This window comes from Falco biarmicus, chromosome 16 (assembly GCF_023638135.1).
Source record: "Falco biarmicus isolate bFalBia1 chromosome 16, bFalBia1.pri, whole genome shotgun sequence".
NCBI classification, from domain to species: Eukaryota; Metazoa; Chordata; class Aves; order Falconiformes; family Falconidae; genus Falco; species Falco biarmicus.
Window position 1 is genome coordinate 9633253 of NC_079303.1, and position 24079 is coordinate 9657331.

At 51.0% G+C, this 24079-nt stretch overlaps 1 pseudogene; it reads left to right on the forward strand.

Annotated features, from left to right (window-relative positions):
* The window catches only part of LOC130159863 (hydrocephalus-inducing protein homolog), a 98425-nt pseudogene that overhangs the window by 9733 nt on the left and 64613 nt on the right, over window positions 1–24079 (forward strand).

The window sequence follows — 24079 nt, forward strand, 5'->3', positions numbered from 1 at the left end:
CCCTGTTTGGGCTGACGCTGCATTCAGCCTGGTGCAAGGTCCCACTTTGGTGGGGTGGTAGAGCGTGGCTGAAGGGTCAGCCCGCTCTGAAGTGCTGAGTCAAGCCTTGCACGGGATGCCATGTTCCACGGTGTCCCTGGAGAAGGGGCTTGGGACATGATGTGCATCTGCATGAATGGTGAGAGGCAGCTTTCTCTCCCAAGGTCGTGGTTGTCTCTGTGAAACCAAATCCTTGCTTCTTTAGCCTTGCCCTCAGGTCCCTGGAGAAAGAATTCCCTTTCCTTGTGCGTTGCTGTGCAGGTTGTCCCGGTGCCCCTCACCAGCAAAGGAGCTGGGAAGGTTGCCTGTGCTTGCTTTTGGGGGAGGGGGGGATTTATTTCTTGGGCTCTTAATTGCCTTGCTGTCATCCATTTGCTCCTTAGCAATGACAACGACTTGACAATTACTTCCTTTTACTTTCCTCAAATACCTCCAGTTGTTTTAAGTTCCTTTTTTTTTATCTCCCTGCTGATCTGAACTTGCATCCTCCTCTGTCTACCTGGCATCTGGAAGAGAGAGATAAGTAAATATGGCATGCCAAGACTAAGGCAGGTAGCTTTCAATTGGATTTGCCTTTGTTACAGTAATGTGGCCGAAATAACAACAACAGCAAAAGCAAATGGCACTCTCCATTTGCTAATGCAGTTTCTGAGCATCTGAACAGTCTGGGAGGTGAAGTACCCAGGAGGTAATGGGTGCTTTAAAGTCATATGGGCTGCCCGTAGCTTTTATTTTAGAGGGCTTGGGCTGCAAGATTGAGTACAAACTTGCTAATTCAGAAAGACTTGCTGAAGATGAAACCCTTGCCTGGAATATGATGTTAAATCCTGCAGGTTGCTTGCTGCAGTTCCCTTGCTAGTATTTTACCTTCCAAATAGGAAAAGCAAAAGCCCTTGTGCAGTTTGTAGGGTGACTGTTTGAGATGTCTAGAAGAAGAGATCCTTCTTTATTCTTTGTGCCTTGGATGGGGCAGCATCTGTTTTGTCAACCTTAGTGGTGGGTGAGGCGCTGGGTGGTGGGTGAGGCGCTGGGTGTCAGCTGTTGTGTTGGAGCACTGGGTACGTGTCTGTGCCACGGCTGGCTGCCTTAGGGCCCTTCCAGGAGGGGATGGGGATGGGAGCAGGAAATCCCAACCGCGGAGGAATCCGGATCAGTTCTGCTGAAGGGAGTTTGCTGCTGTGTGCGGTTCCTAAATCAAAGTGCTTGCTGCTTCAACAATTACAAGAATATCAAATGAGTTAACAGCACCAGGGCAAAAATCAGGGCAGCGAGTGACTGATGAGAAGCAGAGCTTTGATCAGCTCATCAACAAGAGCGCTGCTGGGGGTAATGGCTCCTGGCCCTATGGCAGCAGCTTTACCACTGATTTCAGTGGGGGCAAGGTGATAGTTCCAGCGCAGCGACGCCATGCCATACATCTGGAGTCTGCTCTGCTCATCCCTACAGTAAAATGCTTTTGGTAATTTGATTTGCCTTCCTGCTGCTAAACGCCAGGCAGCCGGGGCGCGGGGGGGATTGCCTGGCTCTGTTCTGAACGAGCCAGTGGCTGGGACTGCACAGCCGGCTTTGCTCTGGTGGGGTGTCTGAGTGTCCCCCGTGTGCAGCTCCCGATGCCGCCTGCCTGGGGTGGGTGTGCTAACCAGGCACCCCGTCACTTACTCCTCTAGAACAGACTTTACAGAGGGGTTCGATTAAGGCATCAGCCAAAGCTGTCTCTGTGTCCCCTGGGGCTGGGTGAGATGTCAAGGGAAACTGAGATGAGGCAGAGGAAGAACTCTCTTGAATTGCAGTGCAGAGCTGGCGTAGGCTGCTGAGGGCAGGGGTGGAACTGTTAGTGCTTCAAGTACCTGTGAAACCTCTTGCAAAAACAGTTTGGGTCTGGAGCTGAGCCGGCTCTGGTGTGGGGAGATGGGTCAGATGGCTTTTGAAGGGTGCGTGTCCCCAGCCTTGGCCCTGTAAGGCTGTGGGAGCGGGTGAGAAATACAGCTGTACCCTACACTCAGCTGGCATCGCAGCAATTACCGTGTCCAGCTTGTGAAGCATTTCCCCAGCGACTGACCGTTGATCACGTATGTGCTGAAGTCCTTTTGAAAGTGTACCTGAGCATCCCCTGCCAAGCTTCAACGAGGTCGCCGCGTTGCTGGCTTTGAAGTTAGTGCTGTGGCACAGCTGGGTTCTCAGTAGTGCTTCCAACAGTCTGCGGTGGTGATTGAAGCAGGTTCCATTAGTGCTGTGATCCCTTGCGTGAAGCGACTCTGTTTTGGTGCCTCGGAATCAAAGCATCAGATAATTGTGGTGCTGCCAGCTTGCTGCGAAAGCGGGTGAATCAGTGGGCTTGTTTCTTCTTTGCAAGTTAACAACTGTGTGCAAGTCATGCTGGAATGAAAGGTCATGAAGGTAAAAGGTACTATTATTCCGTTATTGAACGCTACTGCAACAGTCCTAGAAAACAGCAGTTTTTCTTCTGCCGTGGGAATGGTGCTAAATGCATTGTGCTGAGATTGTTTCTTTCCCTGCAGGATTATTTCCACGAGCTCATCTGCATCACAGAAAGGGAGAAGTTTGTTGTGCCAATCCGAGCTATAGGTGCCCGAGCTATCCTGGACTTCCCCGACCAGGTGAACTTCTCAGCCTGTCCAGTCAAGTACAGCACCCAGAAAACGCTGCTGGTTCGCAATGTTGGTAACCGGGAGGCCCGCTACTGCATCAGCACGCAGAGGTAGGGAGCTCATCTTTTTTTGTGCAAAACACTGTGGCGTGATAATATAGTTGGAAAACAGCAACAAAAAGGAACCGGAGCACCTGAGCTGCCATGCTGCTGTCGTGGCTGGAGATGGGCAGGGCACATGGGTTTTGCTGTTGATTATAGTGTTTGAAGCATGGCGCAACCTCTGCTAAAACCCTGCAAGCTGCAGAGTGGAGTTTTATAGTGCAACGGTGTCTTCAGAGCACAGTCGTGCAAGACTGATTCTGTTAGACTGAAAGAGCAATTGTAAGAAGGCAGCTGGACTGCCCTTGGGCTGTGGAAGATCCTGCGGGGCAGACGACAGCTCTAGGAGCTCAGTTCCTGCAGACCAAGGGCAGTGTTAAGAAATGGGCAAGCTCTGAGCTGGTGGAAGAGACATTTAAGAATTTATCAGCAGCTTTGTCTAGAGTAGCAAGTGCAATCAGAGATTGTAGATCAAAGCAATTGGTATCGAGACCCTGACAAAAACAGGGTGTGGTCCAGGACCTGGTTTTCCAGTAGGTTTGATCTGGTCCCTGGGATCCAATATTCTTCAGCAGAATGAGCTTGTAAGTGGAGATGAGCTGGCAGTGGCTTCAAAGCTGCACTACAGCCCCAAAGAGGAATGCCTTACAGCGGGGGCACAGGCCAAAGGTGCAGCAAATACCTGGTGCGTGGGTTGGGAGCCTCTTGTAGAGCTTTGTCTCTCTCAGATCTCCTGGAAAGTGCTCTAGCATGCTGTAGTAGCCACCACCAACCTCCTTGATCCTCAGTACCTTCTGAAATGGTTATGTGGCCCTGTTGGCCAAATATACGCGTTCCTTGGGAGGCCACAAGCACGTGGTATTTGGGCAGTCTCCTGGTCAAGTGCCTGATGTGTGCGGCGTTGTGGACAGCCTGTACTGTTCCTGTTGGTCTGAGAAGACAGTCACTGTTTTTCCAGTTTGCTGAACTGCACCTGCAAGGAAACCAGTTCAGCTGGCTGGTAGTTAGCTCCGAGTTGCTTGGTCCCAGAGGTCTTGGTGCAGGAGCTGAGGTCCAGAACACAGCAAAGACGTGCCGTCTGCCTTAGTGCACCTGAGTTGCTTCAGTTTCTTCCCCAGGAAAACAGGGGTCGAGAGAAGGCTCTTTGCTCTTTCTCCTGGGAAGCGTGAAGGTCCAAGAGGCTCCTACCAAAGCCTGGCAAGGCTATGGAAGCTTCCAGGATGCTATTCAAGCAGGCTGCTGCTTTTCACTGTGGAAATACGTAGGCAGGACCTTGTAAATCCCTGTACAGCTTCCCTCTGGGATTTCCAGATCTAGTCGTCACCACCAAAACAGATACCCAGTCGTGTCTGGCATCTCTTGGCAATGTCCTTGCCAACTATTCTGTTGAGTGATCCAGCGTGTGTTGAATCCTGCTTGATACGGATTTTATGCTGAACTTCAGCAATTAAATTTTTCAGTCCTGATTTGCAACAGAGAGATGGGAAGTGTTACAAAAGCTTTATTTCATACGACACACAAAAAAGTACAGTTCTGAATAACTGGATTGTGTGTGTGCAGAGATCAAAAGCTGGTAAGATTTCCCATGTCAGCTGAAGGCATCAGTCATCTCTTCCATTTCATTACGAATTTTTGAAAGCCAGTTTGAAATTTCAAACTGATGATTTAAATCTTTGAGTATAAGCAGCGTTTTATTCTAATGAAGTCGCCTCCACTTTCATTCAGATTTCTTTTTAAATACTCTGAAGTTCCTGTGTTTCTGCTGTTTTTATTTTTTTTGCTTTAAGTGTTCAGCAAAATGTCATAATGGATTCTTCATTGGGAACTTTCTTAGAGGTTGAGTTCCTCCAATGCCTGTCTGTCTACCATCTGCTTGGATATATGCACAAATGTATAGGAAATATGAGAAATTTGGGGGCTATATGTGAAATGGAATTGGGCTGATGGAGAAGAGAAACTCAGAATAACTTTGGAAGGGACCTCTGGAGATCATCTGACCAAACACGGCGCTCAAAGCAAGACCAGTGTCAAAGTTCAGTCGGGTGTGCACACAACATGAGAAGTAAGATCGGGTAATACCAGCCTTGCTCTGTCCTCCTCCAGGCTGTGCAAAGCCCTTTATCCCAGCATCTCCCTGTATGTCCTGTGCTGCAGCCTCTAAGCTCCCTTTCCGTAGAAAGGCTTTTGTGCCCTCCAGCCTGTACTGCCAGGGATTCTTCCACCCCAAATACAGGTGGCTGCATTTCCCATCCCTCGGCTGCATGCAGTTCTGCTGTGTCCCAGTGAATGGCAGCCCAGCCCTCCAGTATCTGGACCGTAGTGCCCCAAGCTTGTATCCCCCACTCAGAATCCAAGTGTTCCCCCCTCTTGACCAGGTCAGCACATCCCCTTGCAGCCCGAGAGCAGAACCCCCACGTTCTTTCTCCCTGTGCGATGAGGCCATGGTGTGCCAGGAGCGGTTCTTCCAGCCAGTGCTGGGGACTGCACTGTGTGACAGTGGGTTCCCTGCTGCTTGTGCTGTGAGAAGTTGCTCAGGTACCTGCCCCGAGGTCCCAGGTGAGCTCAGTGGCTCCAGCAACCCCAGCAGAAAAGAAGTGGCCTCCCAGCTGGCGTGACAAGTAGGCTGGAGAGTCAGAGCAGTACTAGTGTAAATATAGAAAGTCTCTTCCTGTCGTTCTCATTGTTAAGGCTGGATAACGAGTTTCTTCTCCATGGCATTCAGGGAGATAAATGTCATTCCAGTATGTTTCAGTTGAAAATGGCGTCTGGAAGCAGATCTCAGCGCAGCACTGCCTTTTCCTGACGTTACAGACCTTGTGCTACGCTGTGCTATGGCGCCAGAGAGGATCCGTCTGAGAAGATACATTAAGGAATGGCCCATCAGGCTCTGAAAGCTCAGGAAATGATGCTACAAGGTGCAGTGCTAGGAGCCCCCTGTAGTACCCCTATACGACATCGAGGTGTGGGATTGGAGAGTTACCACAGGATGTACAAGGACAGGACAACAGATGCCAGAACATATCCGTATGAAATTGCTTACTAGTCTGGTGTTGCTCCCTTTCTGCAGGGCAGTAACGGGCAAGATCTCAGCAGGTTCTGGCGGGAAGGTCTCCCTCAGGCTGGTGTGGCTAGAGGAGTTTATACAAGCTGGGGATTGCAAGGCACCGCTGGGAGATCTGGACCTGTGACAGTTTAGATGTTGTACAACAAAGCAAACGTACAAATGGACGTAGTTAAAAAGGATGTCAGAAAAGAAGCTGTTAAAAAACCTCCAAACCTTATGTTTCCTGTTTTTTCAGGAGCAGTAGTGATTCACTAACAGGGTAGATCTAACAGGAAAAGGATTATCTTAAAGAACAGCTCACAATTAATGGAGAGAAGGCCAGAGTTTAGCCTGCCAGCTTCATCTCTTGGCAGTGGCTTTCATGTGGCTATTAGTGTGTCAGGGACGTTTCCTTAGCATCTCTTATCTGTAGGCTGCAGGGAACAGCTTAGTGATGTGGACTGAAATTCAGAGTTCAGGTTAAGCATGGACCTTGCATCCCTCTGGGTCTTGGAGAACCAGGTCTATGTGAGGGATACCAAGCTCCTGCGACAGCAGTAACAAAGTTGTCCCGTGGGTACAGCGTGGGGTGGGAGGCAGGAGGTGCGGTGTCTGACTTGTGCTCTGTTTCTCAGTCCTGAGAATGAGTCCTGACCTTGGTGGGATCCTCTTCTTCTGATAATTTGAAGATGGGAAGATACCTTCTTTCTCGGGCATCCCCTGAAGTCATCCTCAGGAGTGTTATGCCCATCCCAGCTATCTGAGGGCAGGGGTATGCAGACAAGGGGATGGGATGGGAGGTGGTGCTGAAGTGTGGCCCTTAACCAGCAGCTTTTCTGTTCTGGCCATGTTTCGGGGGGGGGGGGGAGGAAAAAAAAAAAAAAAGTTGGGGGAATTTTTCTGTGCCTTTCCCCCAGCAGGCAGTGATGCTAGCCAAGCACCAGCAGAGCCCTGCCCAGTATAACCAAGCACAACCCCCAGTGCAGGTGCAGGGCCATGTAGAACAATCCAGTTCTGAGGCTGGCAGGGCCTTGGCTTTCCTCCTCCCTCCCAGGTGTCTCAGGTCCAGCACGTGAACATTGCAGGCCCAGTGCTTCCCCATTAGTCACTGCCAATGTTCTTGCTGTTGTCAGGGGAGCAGGTCAGGCCCCTAATTGCAGCAATATCTCCTTAATGAGCAGGAACTCCAGCAATGTCATCAGCTGTCACTACTTCCATGAATGAAGCTCAGCTCGTGCATGGCTCCAGATTTTCTCATTATTTTTGTGTGCTGCATTCCCTAATCACTGGGAAACTCTCTGGAAGGTGTTTTTGAGGTGACAAATTGACCACCAGCAAAGCACTAAAGCCAGTAACTTTTGCTTTCTAAGTGGGGCTGTACAGGAGCCACAAAGCCCAGCTGCTGTTGTTCAGGAGCATGTTGCATCTGACTTTTCCCTGAGCGTTAAAGAACTGAATTATGTGTCTGTCAGCCGAGAGCTGTTTACCTGGCCACAAATCATAATTGCTCGTGTTAAATCTAAAGTACACCAACACGTTTTCATAATTATTTCCAACACATTGCACAGAATTCCTCCAGCGGGCCAAGCAAACAGTTACCAAGCTTGGATTACAACCCGGAGCCCCAGATTGCATTGCTTGTGAATACACCGAAAAGCTCCTGTTAAACTTGCCTCGATACGCTCCTGCTGATGGTGCTTCATTTAGCCAGAGATCTAATTGTTCAGGTTGTAAATGGGTACTCCTTTTGTGTCTTGTTCCCTTGTTATTGTATCACTCTAATGTGCCTTTGCACTCGTAGAGATTTTTCTTTGCTTAGAGCAGCTTTCACTGAAACACTGTTAAAATGTGCCCTTTCTTAGGCAAAACCAGGATGCTTTCAAGGTAAAAAAAAAAAAAAAAAGAGTTGAATTCTGCAAATTAAACTCCAGTTATTCTCTGGTCTTCAAGAAGAAATTCTCTTCTCCCTGTCTGATTTCCAGGCTGCAATCTCACTGCCTTGACATTTGTATCTCTTGAGGTGTATAGGTGGCAGGAAAAGACGGATTCCTGAGGAAGTCTGTGTCAAGCTGTGCATGCAAATAACCCTCACCATCTCCGTGCTCTTCAAAAACCCTCCTCCGATCGTATTGCTAGCAGTCAGACTCTTGAGCCTTGCTGCAGAGAACTGGATGCAGGGTATGGGGGAGACGAGGTCGTTTTATAGCATAGGATGTTCTGAGGGCTGGAGCTCTTCAGGAGTCGAGTTGGTGGCTCAGTTTCTGATACTGTCTGTTCTCTTTTTCTTCTGCTGACTGTGGTTTGTTTGCTTCTTGCTTGCGCAGGTGAGCTGGAGTGAACGAGACAGCCACATAGTCCCCAAATGTCCCACAGTAATCCTGATGTGCCTCTGTGTTGCAGCCCTTTCTCTGTCGATCCCTCTGCTGGGACTCTTGGGATTGGTGATGCCGTGCAAGTAACAGTGGACTTCCACCCACAGAAGACTGGTGATTATTCCGGGTCCCTGACAGTACACTACGACACAGGTAAGTGCGGGACACTGCATGGTGCCCACGCTCTGCGTCCTTCAAAGCAGAAGACTGTTAAACTTGCTTTGCAGACTCCTCTAAACCCTTTTCTTTCTAAACCCTTTTCTTTCAAAACCTCTGCATGTTTTGGTGCTTCAAGTGAGCAGGTAAGGGGCAAAGGCTGAGTGTGCCCTTGTTCTGTGTGGCTGCGTGCTGGTCTCTCCCTGGGGGACGCTGGTGTCAGCCGGGAGCGTAAGTGTGTCTGTGTCCCCGGCTCCTCTCCAGGAGAGCAGCAGTAGGGGATGCTCAGCAAAGCGTGTAGAAGCAGGCAGTGCATGTGCTTTCTGCCTCGTGGGCCCTGGAGTTAGCATTTTTCTGTGCTAGAGGCTTTATTCTCATCTTTGTTTAATCACTTCTGATGGTTTTACCTTCCAAGCCTTTGTCCAGTTGCTTTGTGGGTTTGTAGCTATGAGCGTCTGTAGGCTCCCATGGCAGTACGTTCCAAAGGAAGGAATATTCTTTGGGAAAGTGCTGGTACTACACTTCTGTAATTTCTGACTAATACTATTTCAGGCCCTTGGGTTCCTGTTTTACGACAAATGGTGACAAATTTTTCCTCCTTCGGATTTTCCCAGGCCGTTTGTGCTCTTACAAACCTACCTATCTCTTGTGTGATTTCTAGGTTAAGGAATCCTGTTCAGTCTTCATATAGAAGCTGCTCTGTACTTTGGAGAAGGGCAGAAAGAATGATTACATTTCAAAGGCTTCAGCTTGGCTTTGAAGATCAAAACTATACCCATTATTTCGAGACCCACGTGGCCATGGGTTTAGACAGTGAGACCATGATAGTTTTCGTGGAGTTTATTTTGCAGTAGTTAGTTGTCTCGTAGAGCATGAGGTCATGTTTCCATGAACCGGAGTTGTGCATGCTCGAAGCACTGTGCATGTCTCCCAGTTCTTGGGTCCTGCTTCCTCTGCTTGCCAACGTATGCCGAGGATTCAGCGGAGGGGGAAGGCAAGCTTATAAAGCACGCCTGCCTCTGTAACGCTTCTGAACCTCGGTTATTTTTGTACGCTGAGTTGTCTGTTACAGAAAGCAGGCTGTCCAGTCACTGGAGACGTTGCTGTTTCTCGCAACATAACTCGTGTCTGGCCACGAATCCCTCCCACTCCTCCTCGGCTCCCTTAAGAGCAGAGAAGTCGAGGTTATACAGGCACGAAGGCTGAACTCTTCATGTGTGGAGATGAATGAATGGCTGCAGAGATCTGTTTGAAGGGTGAGTCGTTCTCCAACCTCCCTCCAAGAGAGGGGGGGCTCTTTTTGCCGGCACGACTGTGATACTGCCAGATTGTGTCTGGCTTAGGGTTTAAGGAGTCCATCCAGTGGGCAGCCAGCTCTCCCCTTGTGCTTTTGTGTGGCAGCCTTGGAAAGGCAGGTCCATCCCCTGGCTGCCTTGCTGTAACCCGTGCAGCGAGGGGAAGGCTCTGCCTCGGCAGAGGGATGCTCTCCAGGGATGGCCGGGTCGCTGCCCTTCTCAGCTGGGGCTGGCTCTGAGGCTTTAAACACGCTCCACAGAAGTGCCATTTCGATGGAGAATGTCTCGTGTTTGGGGTTTGCTTCTCACCTGGGAGGCCCTCACCTGCAACAGGCAGAGTAGGCTCGGTGCTCAAGTTTGTGCTTAGTTGACTCCTGGGAGTTGCTTGGTAGGAAGAATGAAGGTTTGGAAGCTCTGGCAGCGAGGGACGCTTTGGTGGGGGTCTCTTCTGGAGGGTGAAGTGCTGGCAGGTGCTCCAGCAAGACTCCAGGCGTTAATCGGCTGCTGTGCGCAGCCAGGGACTCTCTCCTCTTCAGCTCGGTCTGAGGCGGAAAGCAAAGGTGTGCTCGCTCGGGTTGTGGGACAGCTTGGGAATACTCGGTGTAGACTTGCACGCTCAGGCATAGGCACCAGCAGGCTCCAGGCAGAAGAAATGGGCTTGCAGGGCTGTGATGGGCAGGTTGGTGTGGGCCGTGCCCCACCGGTCTCATTCTGACATATCTTCACAGACCCACAGCAAGTGAGGGCACTGCTGCTCCAACACGGTGAAGTTCTCATCTGCGTCCCATCCTGCCGTGGGCTGTCACTTTGCCTGTTTCTCTTCACCTCCCTCTTCTGCCTGCATGCCCCAGGCATCTTGTCATGTTGGCAACAAGGGATCAGGAGAGACACAACCCTGGTGGCGTGCTTGCAGGAGACTCTGGGCGAGCCGTGACCGAGGTGGGGCCTCCTCAGAGTCACCTGAATGACTTTGGATGCAGAATTCCCTGTGACCCAGGTGGGATGGCAACCCAAAGGCCACCTGGGCACACTGAAAACGTCTCCCTGTAGATAGTGTTGCCTTGGGGATAAATGTCTACAAGCCCACCCAGAAATAAGGTGCTTAAGGTGGTGCCCAGGACATCCTCATGCTGTACACCTGCAGCTCTTGGGGTGCAATAAATATATTGATCTGTGGAACTGCTCACACAGCTAAAAGCTGTGACACTTCTGTTCCCTGTGGTTTCCTCCGTTCCTTGTACTCCCATCAGCAAGGGCGATGAGCAATGTCTGCCTTTTGCTTTGTTCTAGGTGAAGATACGCACACAAGCCTTCATGGAGCCGCTGAAGATGTCAACATCAGGCTGGACAGAAACTCCTTGGCAGTTGGGAAGACCTACATCACGCTGTCAAATCACAGATGTGTGGTCATCCACAACCGGAGTAAAATCATAGCCCACTTCCAGTGGAAGGCTTTTCTTACTCAAGAGGAGGAGGATCAGGAGAAGCTGAGGTTCGTTGGAAAGATTCCTTTCAGTAAGACACACTGCCCAGGAGTGAAACTACCATACGGCCTCAGAGGGATGTTGGTGCTTTTTTGGATGGTGTAGGAGAAATAAAGCATCCACCGCATCCGGGTCTGTGTCCATGGGCTTCAGGGTAATGGAGCTCGGTGCTTCCCATTCTGGTTCCATCCATGTTCCAGCTGATGTTTTGGGGAGGAAAGGTTGATTGCAATGACTGCATTTCCTCGGAGAGCAAATTCCCGTCTATGGGAGCCCTAAATCAGTGAGGCCAGGTCCCTGGGCTCGCATGGGGTCTGTGAGGCTGAGGAAAGTGTCGGCACTCCTTACCTGGGACGGCGTTGAGCGGTAGCACCTAACAGCTGCAGGCAGCGTACCTGCTGTGATATTCACTGCAGTTTCTTCCCCTCCAGCTCTGGTAGGATGGCAACCTTCTTCAGCCTGCTTTTGCAGTAGTGCGCAGGGCAGGGTGCTTTGCTGGCCCCGAACGTTGAGGCCATCCGGCTGTAGGATGCTGAATTGCCTCGCGCTGTCCCGGCTTCCAGCACAGCGAGGTATCCCTGCCCCTTCTCCGGGGCTGGGGAGAGTTCGGAGGTGGAGGGTTCTGCGGGGAAGGCAGGGACAGGACTTGGAAGTGCCTTTGGGCGTCAGCACCTGTGTCTTCGTGGTGCTGAGAGATGGGGCAGGCTCTCCAAAGGGTGTCTCTGAAGCTTTGAAATTCCGTTTGGGGCAGCAAGGAAATGCTTCTAGCCCAGGGGGAGGCACTGGAAGTGACACTTCAAAGCTGGGGTGATGTAGGGGGTCCTTGTGTGACTTTTCAGACTTGGACGGCTGTAGGTGTATAGGAGTTAGTCTGAACCCAGAGCTGATCAGGAAACTGCCTTCAACTGGAGCACTTTTTAAGGGCTTCTGAGCAAATAAAGTTCAATGTAATTAGGTCAGAAAAGCCTTGAAGGCCAAAACTAGTTTTCCAGTGTTCTCTGTTTTTAATTACACAGTGTGTGACTTTGGTGCAAGCGCAGTGTGCTAAAGGAAAAAATCTCATGACCTTCTCTTGGTACTTCCCTGCACCATTCTTTTCGCATCTCTCCCCAGCTGCCCGTCACAGATGGGACCCTGAGCGATCCTCTCTCCCCTCAGAAGCGACCAGCTTTCGCCACAGTTACCGTGTTTCCCCAATTTTTTTGCAGTGACGCTTGATCTCGTGCCAGCCTGTGTTCTTTACTGTGACCAGGGCGCTTTGTTCTTCCTTACTTGCAGTCTTAGGGGTGGTCATGGCTCCGAGGCCACTGTGCTGCTGTCGGAGCAGCTTTTGAGATCTTTTGAGAGCAGAGAGGACTTTGACAATGGGAGGAGGCAGTGCAGCAGCCTGTGCTTGGCTGTCACCCAGAAAGACCTGGCTCTCACAAGGTCTACCCAGGGGTTTGCTCTGTCTCCCTCCTGCAGGACTTTCTGGGATGTAGCGGTGGGATTCTTGTCCGTTGCTGAAGGCTGAGTTGAGGGTTGCTCATGTCGGTGGCTGGAAGCCCTCCTCATGCACAGCGCTGTAGGTCAGCCATGGAGAAACATTTCCCACGACACTCCACTGGGAGCGAGCCAAAGAAAGTATTTTTGGCACCGGTGACAGCATCTGCCCGAGGCTCTGTCTATGTGCCGCTAGTAACGTCCGTGACTGTGTTTCCTTGCTGATTGTATTGGAATTCAGCTGGGTGGTGACTGCTGTCCTGTTTATAGCGTGTTGCCTCGATTTTCTGTGTACGGAGCCTTCCCCTCATCCCCCTCGAGTAGTCACCTGCTGGTTCTTGGTGGCCAGGGGACTGGAGCGTGAAGGGGGCACAGCAACGTGCCAGCTGGGAAGCAAGTGCTCTGCAGCAGTGCTCCCTTCTCACCTCTCGGTTGTGAGCTTTCAATGCTGCAATGATCGCTGCTACAACTACCAAGTAAGGGAGAGGTGACCTGTGTCAAAGCTCTGTGGAGAAGGCCCAAAAGAGGAAAAAGGTGAAGTGGTTCAAGGCTGGATGTAAGGGTTTGGATTCAGAGGTGCTGGTGCTGACTTCTTTATTGGCTAATGCTGATGCCAAAACGGCACAGAGTAACAGCTCAGAGACTAATTTTGTCTTTAAGCAGCAAAGGTATTTATTTCGTGCAACACTGGGGAGCTACCGATTTGCACCGGACAAACTAGCTCCGAAGTTTTCGGTGAAAAGTCGGGTAATTTATACAGTTTTTGTGAGAGGTTACAACATCTTTACATACATATTCATTTGATTTTGACATCTAATCATTCTATTCATAATAGGTGGGATCTAGGTGGAGTAAACCTTTCAACTTTCTTTGTTCAATGATCTTCTGACTCATGGTTTTCCTTTAACATCCTCAGTGGAACCTTTCCTAATTATTCAGAGTACACGCCTTTACCTTTTCTAATCATTCAGAGCACATTCCTCTACTTTAACGTGGTCAGTGGGAGGGAATAGGCCCTGCCATCTCTCTCTTACCTCAACACAAAGAGAGCATCACCCAGAGCACAGTACCAAACACATCCTGACTAATCTTTTTAAGACCTTGCTCTGTTTTAATGCCAGGCAAAGCTCTCAGGGCCTCTGTCTTCATGCACCTAAACCCATTAATTTCACTGAAGTGATGCAATGCCCGAATGCATTAGCTTGCTTTGCAAGTGCTCTGGGATCCTCTGCTGGATGGCAGTGTAGGCAACGGAGCAGCCAGTTTGCTTATCCCTGCCGGTGCAAAAGGGAAGATAAACAAGTGATGCTGGTAACCTGCAGCTGAAGCCCGGCTGCTTCTCCGCTTCCCAGCGAAGCACTGCAGTGGGTGCTCCTTCATCTCCATCCGTCTCCCCCGAGCACCTCTACGGGCAACAAAGCCATCTGAGGGTGTTGGTGGGGTTGTCCATTAGTCGTGGCTGTAGCCTTGAGCCAGGAGGCTCCCCTGAGGGCTGCTAGCTTTCAAACCCCTCTTCTTAGCTTGTGAGTGTGGCGTAAAAGTACCTGCCGTGCCAGTGCAGGAGTGATAACCTGATCTGCTTGGGACCCCGTGGCTTGGGGTCAGCCCCTTGCTGAGCTGCTGCTGCTCTTCCTCCCCCAGTGCGTTGCTGCTCCTGCACTTACATGACAGTCTCTGCAAATATGTTGTTTATTAAATGATCTGCTTGGTTTGTGTCTCCCCATGGCTGCAGGCGCTGTCGCAGGCTGCAGAAGCAGGAGGAGAATGAGAGGAATTCTTTTCTCGAGCAGCGCGCGGTGGACCCCACGCTCCAAGAACGCCTTGCCCTTCTCTCCCGTGCCTTCCAGAACCAGAGGGCAAAGGTGCAGGAAGACTCTATGCTTTTCTCTGATGATATTTTTGCCATTGAGCCAGTGGTAAGTGATAGCTGGGAACCTCCCTTCCTCCTCCTCCTCCTCCTCTTCCCTGAATGAGGTTGCTTGGCAGATCCCCACATCAGTGTCTTGATGTGCCGAGAGGGAAGACATGAGGTTTGTAGTGAGGCTGGGAGAGATTGTTGCAAAAAGCATTTCTAAACTGCGAGCTCCGGGCAGGCGCTGAGAGCCTGCCTAAAGCTGAGCTCTGCTGCAAGGGCTGTAAATTAAGGGCACTTCCTAAGTGTCCTGACAGTGTTCCGAGGTATCGATGATTATATATAAGGGCACTCCTTACACGTAGCGTATGGGGATTAACCATGAGTATTAGTTCACATACTGAAGAATGAAAAGGTCCTCTATGGAAAGGAGGGCAAGTTCAGCCCAAGATTAATTGCGGCAAGACCAATCCCTTCATATAATCTGGACTTAGACCGTGCCTGAATCTCCCTCCCAGCATCGTCTGTGACCTGCACGCAAGGCTGGCGGGTTTAAACAGACTTCTTTGAGTTCTATTGCACGCTTAGAGAAAAGTTTTTGCTTTTGTATTTATGCAAACAAAACCTCATGTCCTTCAATTAACTAGAGCCCTGATTCTGAGTATTTGTGTGGTCTGAGATGACGAGTGCCTGCTGTCTGAGCAGTGTAAAATCCCTTCTCATCTTGGAGCAAACCCTAGAATAATCTTAGCCTCTTCTTTCTTGTAAAATAGGTGAAACTATTGTTTTATTATTTATTTTTAAGGAAGGGGATCATGTTCTCTTCTTGGTTGCTCCTATAGCCCGTACAAGGCTGAGAGCCCCCCATGTCAGCACAGCTGCAGTTTCACACCGCCGCAGCTGAGAGCAGCGTGATGTGACCAAGAGCCTGTGTCGGAGCAGCAGGGCTGTAGCAGGGAGTGGGAGCTGATCAGCTGAACATGAAGAGCATCCTGCAGTGTGTCAGCTGGTTTTGGAGCGTGTCCCAGGGCTCCTGCCGCGGTACAGCCGACTATACCTCCATAACGAGCTTAACCTGCTCTTGGGCTCCTGAAGTGCATTAGGGTGAGGTCCAGCAGCCTGGCTGCCCACTGAGTCCTGGTGCTCCCTGTAGCGCTGTACGGACCCAGAGTGTAGCCTGGCCTCACGCCTTGAGTGGAAACCTTTCCTAAATGGCTGTGTTGATGTTATAGTTTGCTCTAGGACTGAGCGTAAGTGGGCTGCTGCAGGAGTCTCTCCCCTTCTGTCCTGTCCAGCATTATCAATCTTGTGATTCCCATTAATTCCATGATCTATGGAACAATGAGTTTCACATTCAGAGTTTTGCTCGTGTCTGTCTTCCCCCCCGGCATATGGGTGTCTTCACATCAAATGTTAGTATTTTTTCCTCTTTATCAAGTGTAAAATCTAAGAATGCACTGCCGCCGACTTCCACAACTTTCTCCCCGGTGACAGCCCTGTAACTTTTAGCTTGGGCAGGCCCCTTCTGGCAGCGCCGTGTAAATCTGCTGGAGGGGCCCCACCAGAGCCTGGACCTTGCTGCCTCGGACCTTCTGGCCAAAAGCGGCTGCTGCTCTTCCCACCTATCACCCTGGGAGCACCCTATAGAAAGAATCAAACCCTTGGAAGAAGCGGCTGGAGGTTCCCAGAGGTTAGGAGGCCGCTGGAGGGACGATAGCCTTGGAAAGGCTCTCTGGGCAGGGTGGCTTTGCAGGGTTTGTGCAGCAGCTTTGCTGTGTAAGCGGGCCGGTAGCTGCCAGGTGTTGCTCTCTGTGGAAGCTGCAGCGGGTTATTTCAGCCTGTATGGGGTTAACTTGTGGATGAAAATAATAACAAAAAAGGAGGCAGTGATTTTGGAATTAGCATGTGACCATGAACATTCCGAGCAGCCATCCAAGCCTGTGGGAGACAAGCTGTTGTGTAAGTCTGGCTTTCTGAGCGTGTCTCCGATTTGATTTATCGGAGATGTCGGCTGTATTTCTGTCACAGATGTGCTGGCCTTGGAGTTCATTGAATCCCAAAGTCAGCTAAACTCACTCAGCTGGAAAAGCGCGCTGTTGTTAGCAGATACATATTCACCAGGCCAACGGTTCTTTTTAATTTTCTTCCTTTCCCGCTTAGCTTCGTTTTTGCTTATGAATTGTGTTACACTTGCTTCCATTAACGGGAGATGTATTGCCTCTGTCAGCCTCTGAGTAATAACCAAACTGCCCCGAAGCGTCCACAGGGCCAATATATCTGATGGCGGCACATAAAATAGACCAGTGAGTACCACTGGCTTGTGATCCAGCAGAGACGAGCAGCAAAAGAGTACTTTGTTAGATAGTTGACCTGAAAGACTGATACTGCTGCCTTAGGCTGCCAGAAGCTTGTTTTCTGGCCTCAGTGGAAGGAGAGATTTGGTTTGAAGGCTCAGGATGCGCTCTCCTTCCCCGCTTGGTGCCCCTCTAAGATGAAGACCTCAAGCATCGTCACTACTCTCAGCATTTCATTAACGTCCTTCCTCAGCACAGCAGCAGCGATGGTTTGTGTGGCGGGTGGTGCTGGTAAGCCTGGCAAGGCACAGTTTGTCGCGCAGGAGCCGAGCGAGGGCTGTCAGCAGCTCTCTGGGCAGAGGGCCCCAGCAGCTGGAGGATCTAAGGGCACCACTGGGCAGCTCAGCCCACGCAGCGCCCTTTAAGGAGGAGCGCAGAACGCCGGTGAGCCGGGGTGTGTGTTCAGCCGCAGCTGTCAGGCTGGAAGCAAATGCAAGCAGCTGCCTAATGCACGCCCCCCCCCCCCCCCCCCCGCCCCCCCAGGGACTGCCTGCCCAGGGTGAGACCACTGAATTCAGTCTGTTAAACATACAGCGAGCAGCTGGGTGAGGAGCGCTGGTGAGTTATTAGACTCTAATTAGCCAAGCCAGGGAAATCCGTCATCTGAGTGTTTCTTCTCAGTGGCTCGGCTTAGGCAAGCTCCAGGTGTCGTAGCAGGGCTTATGTTGTTCGGAGCAGCACCCCAAAGGCTTTTATTCCTGTAAATTCAAGATTACTCTCTGGACGCTTTTGAGTCTGTGCAGCATCCCAGCAGGACCCGAGGGATCTGCTATCTCGTACGCTGACTGTGGGTTGCAGGCTGGTGTCCCCAGTTTGCTTCCTCAAGCGAGTGTGTTATCATCTAGTAATGCTTCATCTTCCTCCAGTTGCTTGCTGGGTAGAAACACAAAGTCCGTTTGATCTGGCAAAGTGTTTTCTCTAGGTTTTGAGAAAAATCCAGGTGACTTTATTGTTTCTTCTGTGTTCTTACGCTTGGTTTGTTGGAGTTGGAAACGGTTCTCTCTACCTGTTCTTCCCTCTGAGCAGGCTGTGCATTAGGGAATCATTGTAGCTGCAGCCCAGTAACTCAGCATGTCATAGCTCTTTAATTTTTGTGGGGGCTGGCCTCTGAGCTCTATGTGCTAAGTTGATGGGAAGTATTATAGTTGTTTAATATTTATGCTGTGGCAGTGCTGGAGGCTCCACTCAGTTCAAGATTCCTCTGGACAAAGCACGGAGAATACCCAGCAGCAAGCAGAATCAAGCTTTGTGCATAGAAAAATAACTGTTCTTTTTGTGGTCTTCCCAATTTTTTTCATTGCTTTAAAATATTATTACAGTTGTCAGAGATGCATATATTTATGCCAACAAATGGATGAAGAAGCATTTGTAGTGCTGGGGACTGAGGGGAATATTAGTGGTGCCTTTGTTGAAACCGGTTGCAAGAAGCAAGAGCCTTTAGAAGCCAGGGATGTCTCTGAAAACACATGACGAGGCTCCCTGGGACTGAGCATCAGTGCCAGGACTCTGAGAGAGGGGGAGAGAATGAAGACGCTGAGGAAGCAGCGGTTGCGCACACACTGGTACCATGGGCCGGAGTTAAATCCCGGAGCAAGAGCCTGGCAAGGAAAAGAGCTTGCTGGTTGCAGTAGGTGTGGAGCTGTAAGCAAATGCCATCTCTTCTTGTTTGAGCCTGTGTTCAGGGAAACAGGGATGTACGCACCTTGCAGAGAGAACCGGGCTGCATGGGACTCTCAGCTCCCTTCTCGGGTCATCCATCAGCTGGAAGAGCCTGCGAGCTGGCTCAGTGCTGGCGGCACAGGGCAGGAGGAGCCTGGTCTTCACTGCTCCCCAGGAGGGCTTGTTCTGCTTGGTGCTGAGTGCCCTGACTCACCAGAATCCATTAAAGAGTTACATGCACGTACAGGTTGAGGGTATAAGAGGCAGCACGTTTGTAACGAAGAATGGAAAAATCCCTTTGACTTGCTGACTCTCTTCTGATCTGGGTAAAACATTCCCATGGCCATAGGGAGACAGGGATGCAAGGGAAGGGTTGGAGGAAAAGGTGCCTTGTGCTTAGATCAGCTGGTACTTCTGAAGAAATGCTTGATTTGCTGAAGCCAGCCAGTTGGGTTCCTTTATTAGAACCCTAATTAAGAAAAAAAAAAAAAGCCTTTACCAGGTGCTAGTAAAGGTAAGGGACTGACATTTTTTGCAGCTGCTTCCAAAGTCTTACAAACCTGGATAAGTGCTGTTTGCTTCTTGCTCTTCATTGGTGCTCTAAATAAAGGCTTACAGGGCTGTGGTTGAAAACAAGAAATGTAGTGTTTGAGGATAAATGGTTTGTTGTCTGCTTCTGTTTTAGGAGGGAGATGTCTGGCCAAATTCTTCAATTGAAATTAAGGTGATCTTCAAACCCCGAGAAGCCCGAGTCTATCAACAAACAGCCTACTGCGACATCTCAGGTACGGCTCCTTTCTCCTCCTCCTGCCACCCACCGCAAAGGCAGGGCACAAATACTCTTCCAGCCCCCTTGGTCCCCGTGGACTTGCTAGGAAGGGCCGGTGGTCAGCAGGGCAGCGCCGGCACCTTCCTGCTGTCCCTGTGGCTTCCAGCTGGTCTGTGCAGAGCCAGGGCTTAGGATGCCTGGCTCTGACCACTGATGGCTCTAGAGCAGCCAAAGCAGCGAGGGGATAAGCCTTCCTACCAGGCATTTGCTCTGCTGCAAGGTGTTTGTAAAGGCCAGAGAGCTACACCGCAGAAGAGCTTTGGTGGACGAGCACTGAGCCCCTGTAGACCTGCAAGATGAGCCTTGGATCCATGGATGCACTGTCAGGCTCCTGAGGCGGTAGGAGCTGAGTGAAACGTGCCCCCTGCCCCTGGGTCACCTCCCGCTCTCCAGGCGCTGCCAGACCGTAGGTGGCTGAGCCCCGCTGAGCGCAGGGTGTCTGTGAAAGTACCAGGCGTGTGCCGCTCTCCCTGCGTGGGCCCAGTCACCTCGTGGCTCGAAGTCCGTGCTGCATCTGCGTAGTGTTGTACAGGGCTCGCTGCCCTCAGCAGGGTGAGCTCCCTGCCCAGGAAGCACAGTGCGAGCAGTCTGCTAGACAAGCTTTATGCTCCTCCTGGCTGACAGAAGTGCTGTCACGGCTTTTGCTGGGAGCGGTTATCACTGACCCACCGCGTTACGCTGCCTTTGCCCTTACAGAGGTGTGACGGCTTTGCTGTGCTGGCACGGGGCAGGGAATGCTTGCAGCAAGCTCCGTGGTTCAGGTTACCTTGTCCTTCCTCTCCGTCTGTGTGGTGCTGCTTGAGGTGGTTTTCAAGAGCGGGAGGTCCCTGTCAGATTTCCATCCAGGGAAATGATTTTCCCCATCTAAGAGGAAGGAGGTGCGAGGCCAGTGGTCCCCAGCAGCCAGGCTCCCGTTCTGGAGGGTGCTGAGATCACTAACCCAGCTGCTTTGATCCCGTCCTTACTGCTCCAAGCTGACGGATGCAAAGGCCATGAAACAGCTTTTTATTGATACGGTAACTGCGCAGGGTTCAGCAGGCTGCTGGGGTGCGGCTGTCAGCCGGCTGCTGGGCCTTGCTTGGGCTCTTCCTTCTCAGCTCCTGTGCGGTCATCTCTGATGGCAGCGATACAGACAGCAGGTTTTTATCTTTGGTTCTGTTTTGTGAGCTTTGTGCCTTCACTGAACGGATTTCAAAGCTTGTCTAAGTGCATGGGAAGGAATTCCGAAATCGTCTTTTATGCGCAGCATATCTTCTTCAGGGTGCAAAGTGATTGCTAAGTTATAAAGCAGCCCGAGGGCTCAGTTAGAAATGAGAAGCCAGCCCCGAAGTATATCTCCTGAGGGAAGAGAGGGGTCCTGTATCTTCTCGCGGAGCACCTAGTGCTGGTGCCACCCAGCCCGGAGTCAGGGACTGGCTCCGAGGCTGCCTGGAAAATCCAGGCGAACCGAAGGAATTCTGTACTGACATGGCAATCTCTCCCCAGGCCGTGAGACCAGGCTGCCCCTGCGCATCAAAGGGAGCAGCATAGGGCCCCAGCTGCGCTTCAGCTTTGACCAGCTGGACATCGGGAAGGTTTTTGTTGGATCAGCCCAGAGCTATGAGGTGAGCAGTGGGGTTTTCTGGGGTTGGGGTGGATCCTGATGGCTCCTGGGGCAGCGGTGAGCTTTGTGGGCCTGCGGGATTTCTGGCAATGCCGGCAGTTGTGAGCACGGAATATTTGACGTGAGTGAAGTGTGGGAGGTTTTGCAGAATCTGGATAGTTTTGATGGGGTCTGAAGGGTGTGTCTGTTGTTCCCAAAGCCCCGATCCCTGCTTTTTGGCAACCTCCCTTTGAGACCAGCTGGGAGGCTTCATGCAGAAAAACCAGCCCTTGACACATGAAAGCACCACCGGGTCAAAAAGGTCAGGATCCAGAGGCTTTTGTTTCAGCCCTAGAATCACTGCACCCTGGTACCCTGGCGGTTAAAAAGCAGCTGGAACAAACGTGTTGTGTTCCAACTCGAGTCCGTTGCAAACACCTTTCAGTGAAGCGCATCCTCCTGGCTCCTGGCGCCGGAGGGAAGCCGGCCAGCCTCCCCGCGCAGAGCTGCCCGCGCAGGCACCGGGAGCGCTTTCCCTGCTGACCAGCCTCCTGCCACCCTTCAGACCTGGTGCACCTCTGGCTCTGTGAACAGAGCAGAGCAGTTCTGGAAATGAAGCAGAGGAGCTTTCTACATGTTTCCCTCCCCCCACCCATGATGGCAAGTTTTCTGTCAAAAAAAACAAACCACCAAAACCCACACAAAGAAAAAAAACAACCCAAAAAAACCAAAACCCCCCCAAAAAACAAACCCCCAAAACCCCAAAAATCTAACCCCCCCAAAAAAATACAGCAACTGAAAGAGGTAGAAAATGAGGCAATACGTCGTGCCAGACGCTTTCAAAAGCTTGACTGTGGCAGGGAAGGACATGTTAAGGGGTTTTCTTACCAAAATCTTGTGCGCTCTATGCATTTTTAATGCTGATACTTTATGGAGTCTATTTATATAAATTATTTTTTTTCATTACTTGAGAAAATGTGAATAAGTAGATGATACTGTAGGTGCTGTATTGAGCAGCCAGACTGGAGGTGAACCTCAGCGCAGGATCCCTAAGTGCAATTTGTAACTAAGGTGTAAAACACATGAGTAGTTTTCCAGTTACCAGTGCAGAGTTGGAATAGGTGAATGTTTTCAACAGCAGCTGCAAAACTGGAAAATAAGGGCTGTATGTCTGCTTCTGTCTCAGTTTTTCTGACAGGTTTTGCGGGGACAGAAATTAGGGAAAAAACCTCCAGAGCCGGTAGTTGGGAGCGCAGAAATGGCAGGATGTCACCTGCAGCCATCGGAAACTGTAGAGCTTTGCTTTTGGGTAGGTCTGGTGACCAACAGCGTGCTGGTACTCACAGGCAGGTGTGGGCGCTCCTTGCTGAACGTGAAGAGAGCTGAATCTCACCAAGCGCCGCAGGATTGCGTCGCTTGTTGGAACAGTAAATAATGGTAAATTGGCAGATGATGGCTGTGAATATTTGTGAAAGAGAAATTCTTTAGACTAGGAGGAGCTGCTATGCACCTCACTCTCGCCCTTTCTTGACGTGTCTGGTTGAGCAAAGACAGAGAGACTCTCGGATGAAAGAAAAGAATAAAATGAGCCTCACTGACGTACCCTAGCAGAGTCGGGGAGTGCTGCTGAAGCTGGTTATAGGGCTGTCCCGAGGTATTTTCCACATCAGATGAGCTTGTTGGCGGCAATGGGAGCTGAATGTGTTTGCCCTTGGCGGGACTGGGCTCGTCTGGAGCAGAAGCAGTTAGGTGGCGATGTGCCAGTAATGCTGTGACCGCCCTTTGCTGCTCTTTGGGGCAGGTCTGCATCGCCTTGGTGATGCAAGTCCAAGCGGACTGCTCTGTGTCAGTGGAATAAGCCCAGGGTGACTCAGTTTCTGTGAAGTTATCGCTGTTCTGCATGCAAAAGCCCAAAGGCAGAACCTGTCCCGTTGTGTGTTCTTTAGCTTCAGCCAAGCAGCAACACGTGGCATCTTCTGCCTTTTATAGATGTCTAATTAGAGAAGAAATCAGCCTTCTGTAAGGAAGGAAGATTCCTCATGTATTTCCATTTTGATTTCTTGCTGCTGCAGGCGATCCTGTTTAACAAAGGAGTCATCGATGCCCCCTTCAGCTTGGTCCCTCCAGGGACGGCTCTGGGCTCCTGCTTCTCCTTCCACCCCCAGGAGGGCATCATTTCACCAGATGGCCTCCAAGTCCTCCGGATCTCCTTCAGTTCCACCATCCTGGGGCCATTCACAGAAGAATTCCGGTTCAGTGTGGGTGGGTCCCCTGAGCCTGTGACCTTGACTGTCAGGTGAGGAGGGTTCTAGGAGCCTGGTGGGCACATCTGTAGCCATCTCTGGGTAATCATCTCCCACCTACCTCATTTGGTGATGGAGCAGAGAAAAAAGGGTGTCGTCTAATGTCTTAGTCGAGCACGAGGGTGACGGGTTGGTTTGAAACCCACTGTGGTGCTGAGACCAGCTTTTCCCTGTCCCGGTGGTAACAAAAGCTGAATGCTTTGCAGTTCTTTTTAACCAAGCCAGTTCCTCCTCTGCCTTTGTCCTTACAGGGGCTGTGTCATTGGACCAACTCTCCATTTCAATGTACCTTCCCTCCACTTCGGTGATGTCTCCTTTGGTGAGTGTGCCCTGGGCTTGGACCGCAGGTCGGGAGGTCTGTGCCTTACTGAAATGAAGCACTTGAAGAGCGTCTGTCGCTTGTGTTCCTCCACAGCAGCCTTCAGGGTGTTAAAAGCAGGGCTGCCGCTTGCTCAGGTGGTGTTTTACTGTCGTGAGAGCAAATAGGGCCAAAGGAATAGCAAGCCAGTATTTTTCTGGTGCCCTCAGAGCCTGCTCAGCCCCAGCCTCCCATACCTTGGCGACAGAATGATGGTGAAAGCCTTTGTCCCAGAAGGGCCCAGGGGTTGGGGCTGCAGGAGAAGGGCGTTGGAGCCACACGCTAGCCTGTGGCTGCTCAGGGCGAACGCTCCTGCTGCAAGGCGAGGACACCACTTACCCACTTGACCTTTAGTGTGAGATGTTGATTTGTGCCGTGAGGGCTCCTGGTTATCTAAGCCCAGGCAGTAGCTCTGTGTTGGGCACTGATGTCCCCAGAGATGTGGGCTCCTTCTCCTTCCCCAGCTGAAGCGCTGACGGAGCGGGTGGCTGAGCCCCAGTGTCTCCATTGAAATGCAGATTCTGATTCTCCATCTCGAGTCTCACAAAAGGCTTTTTACTG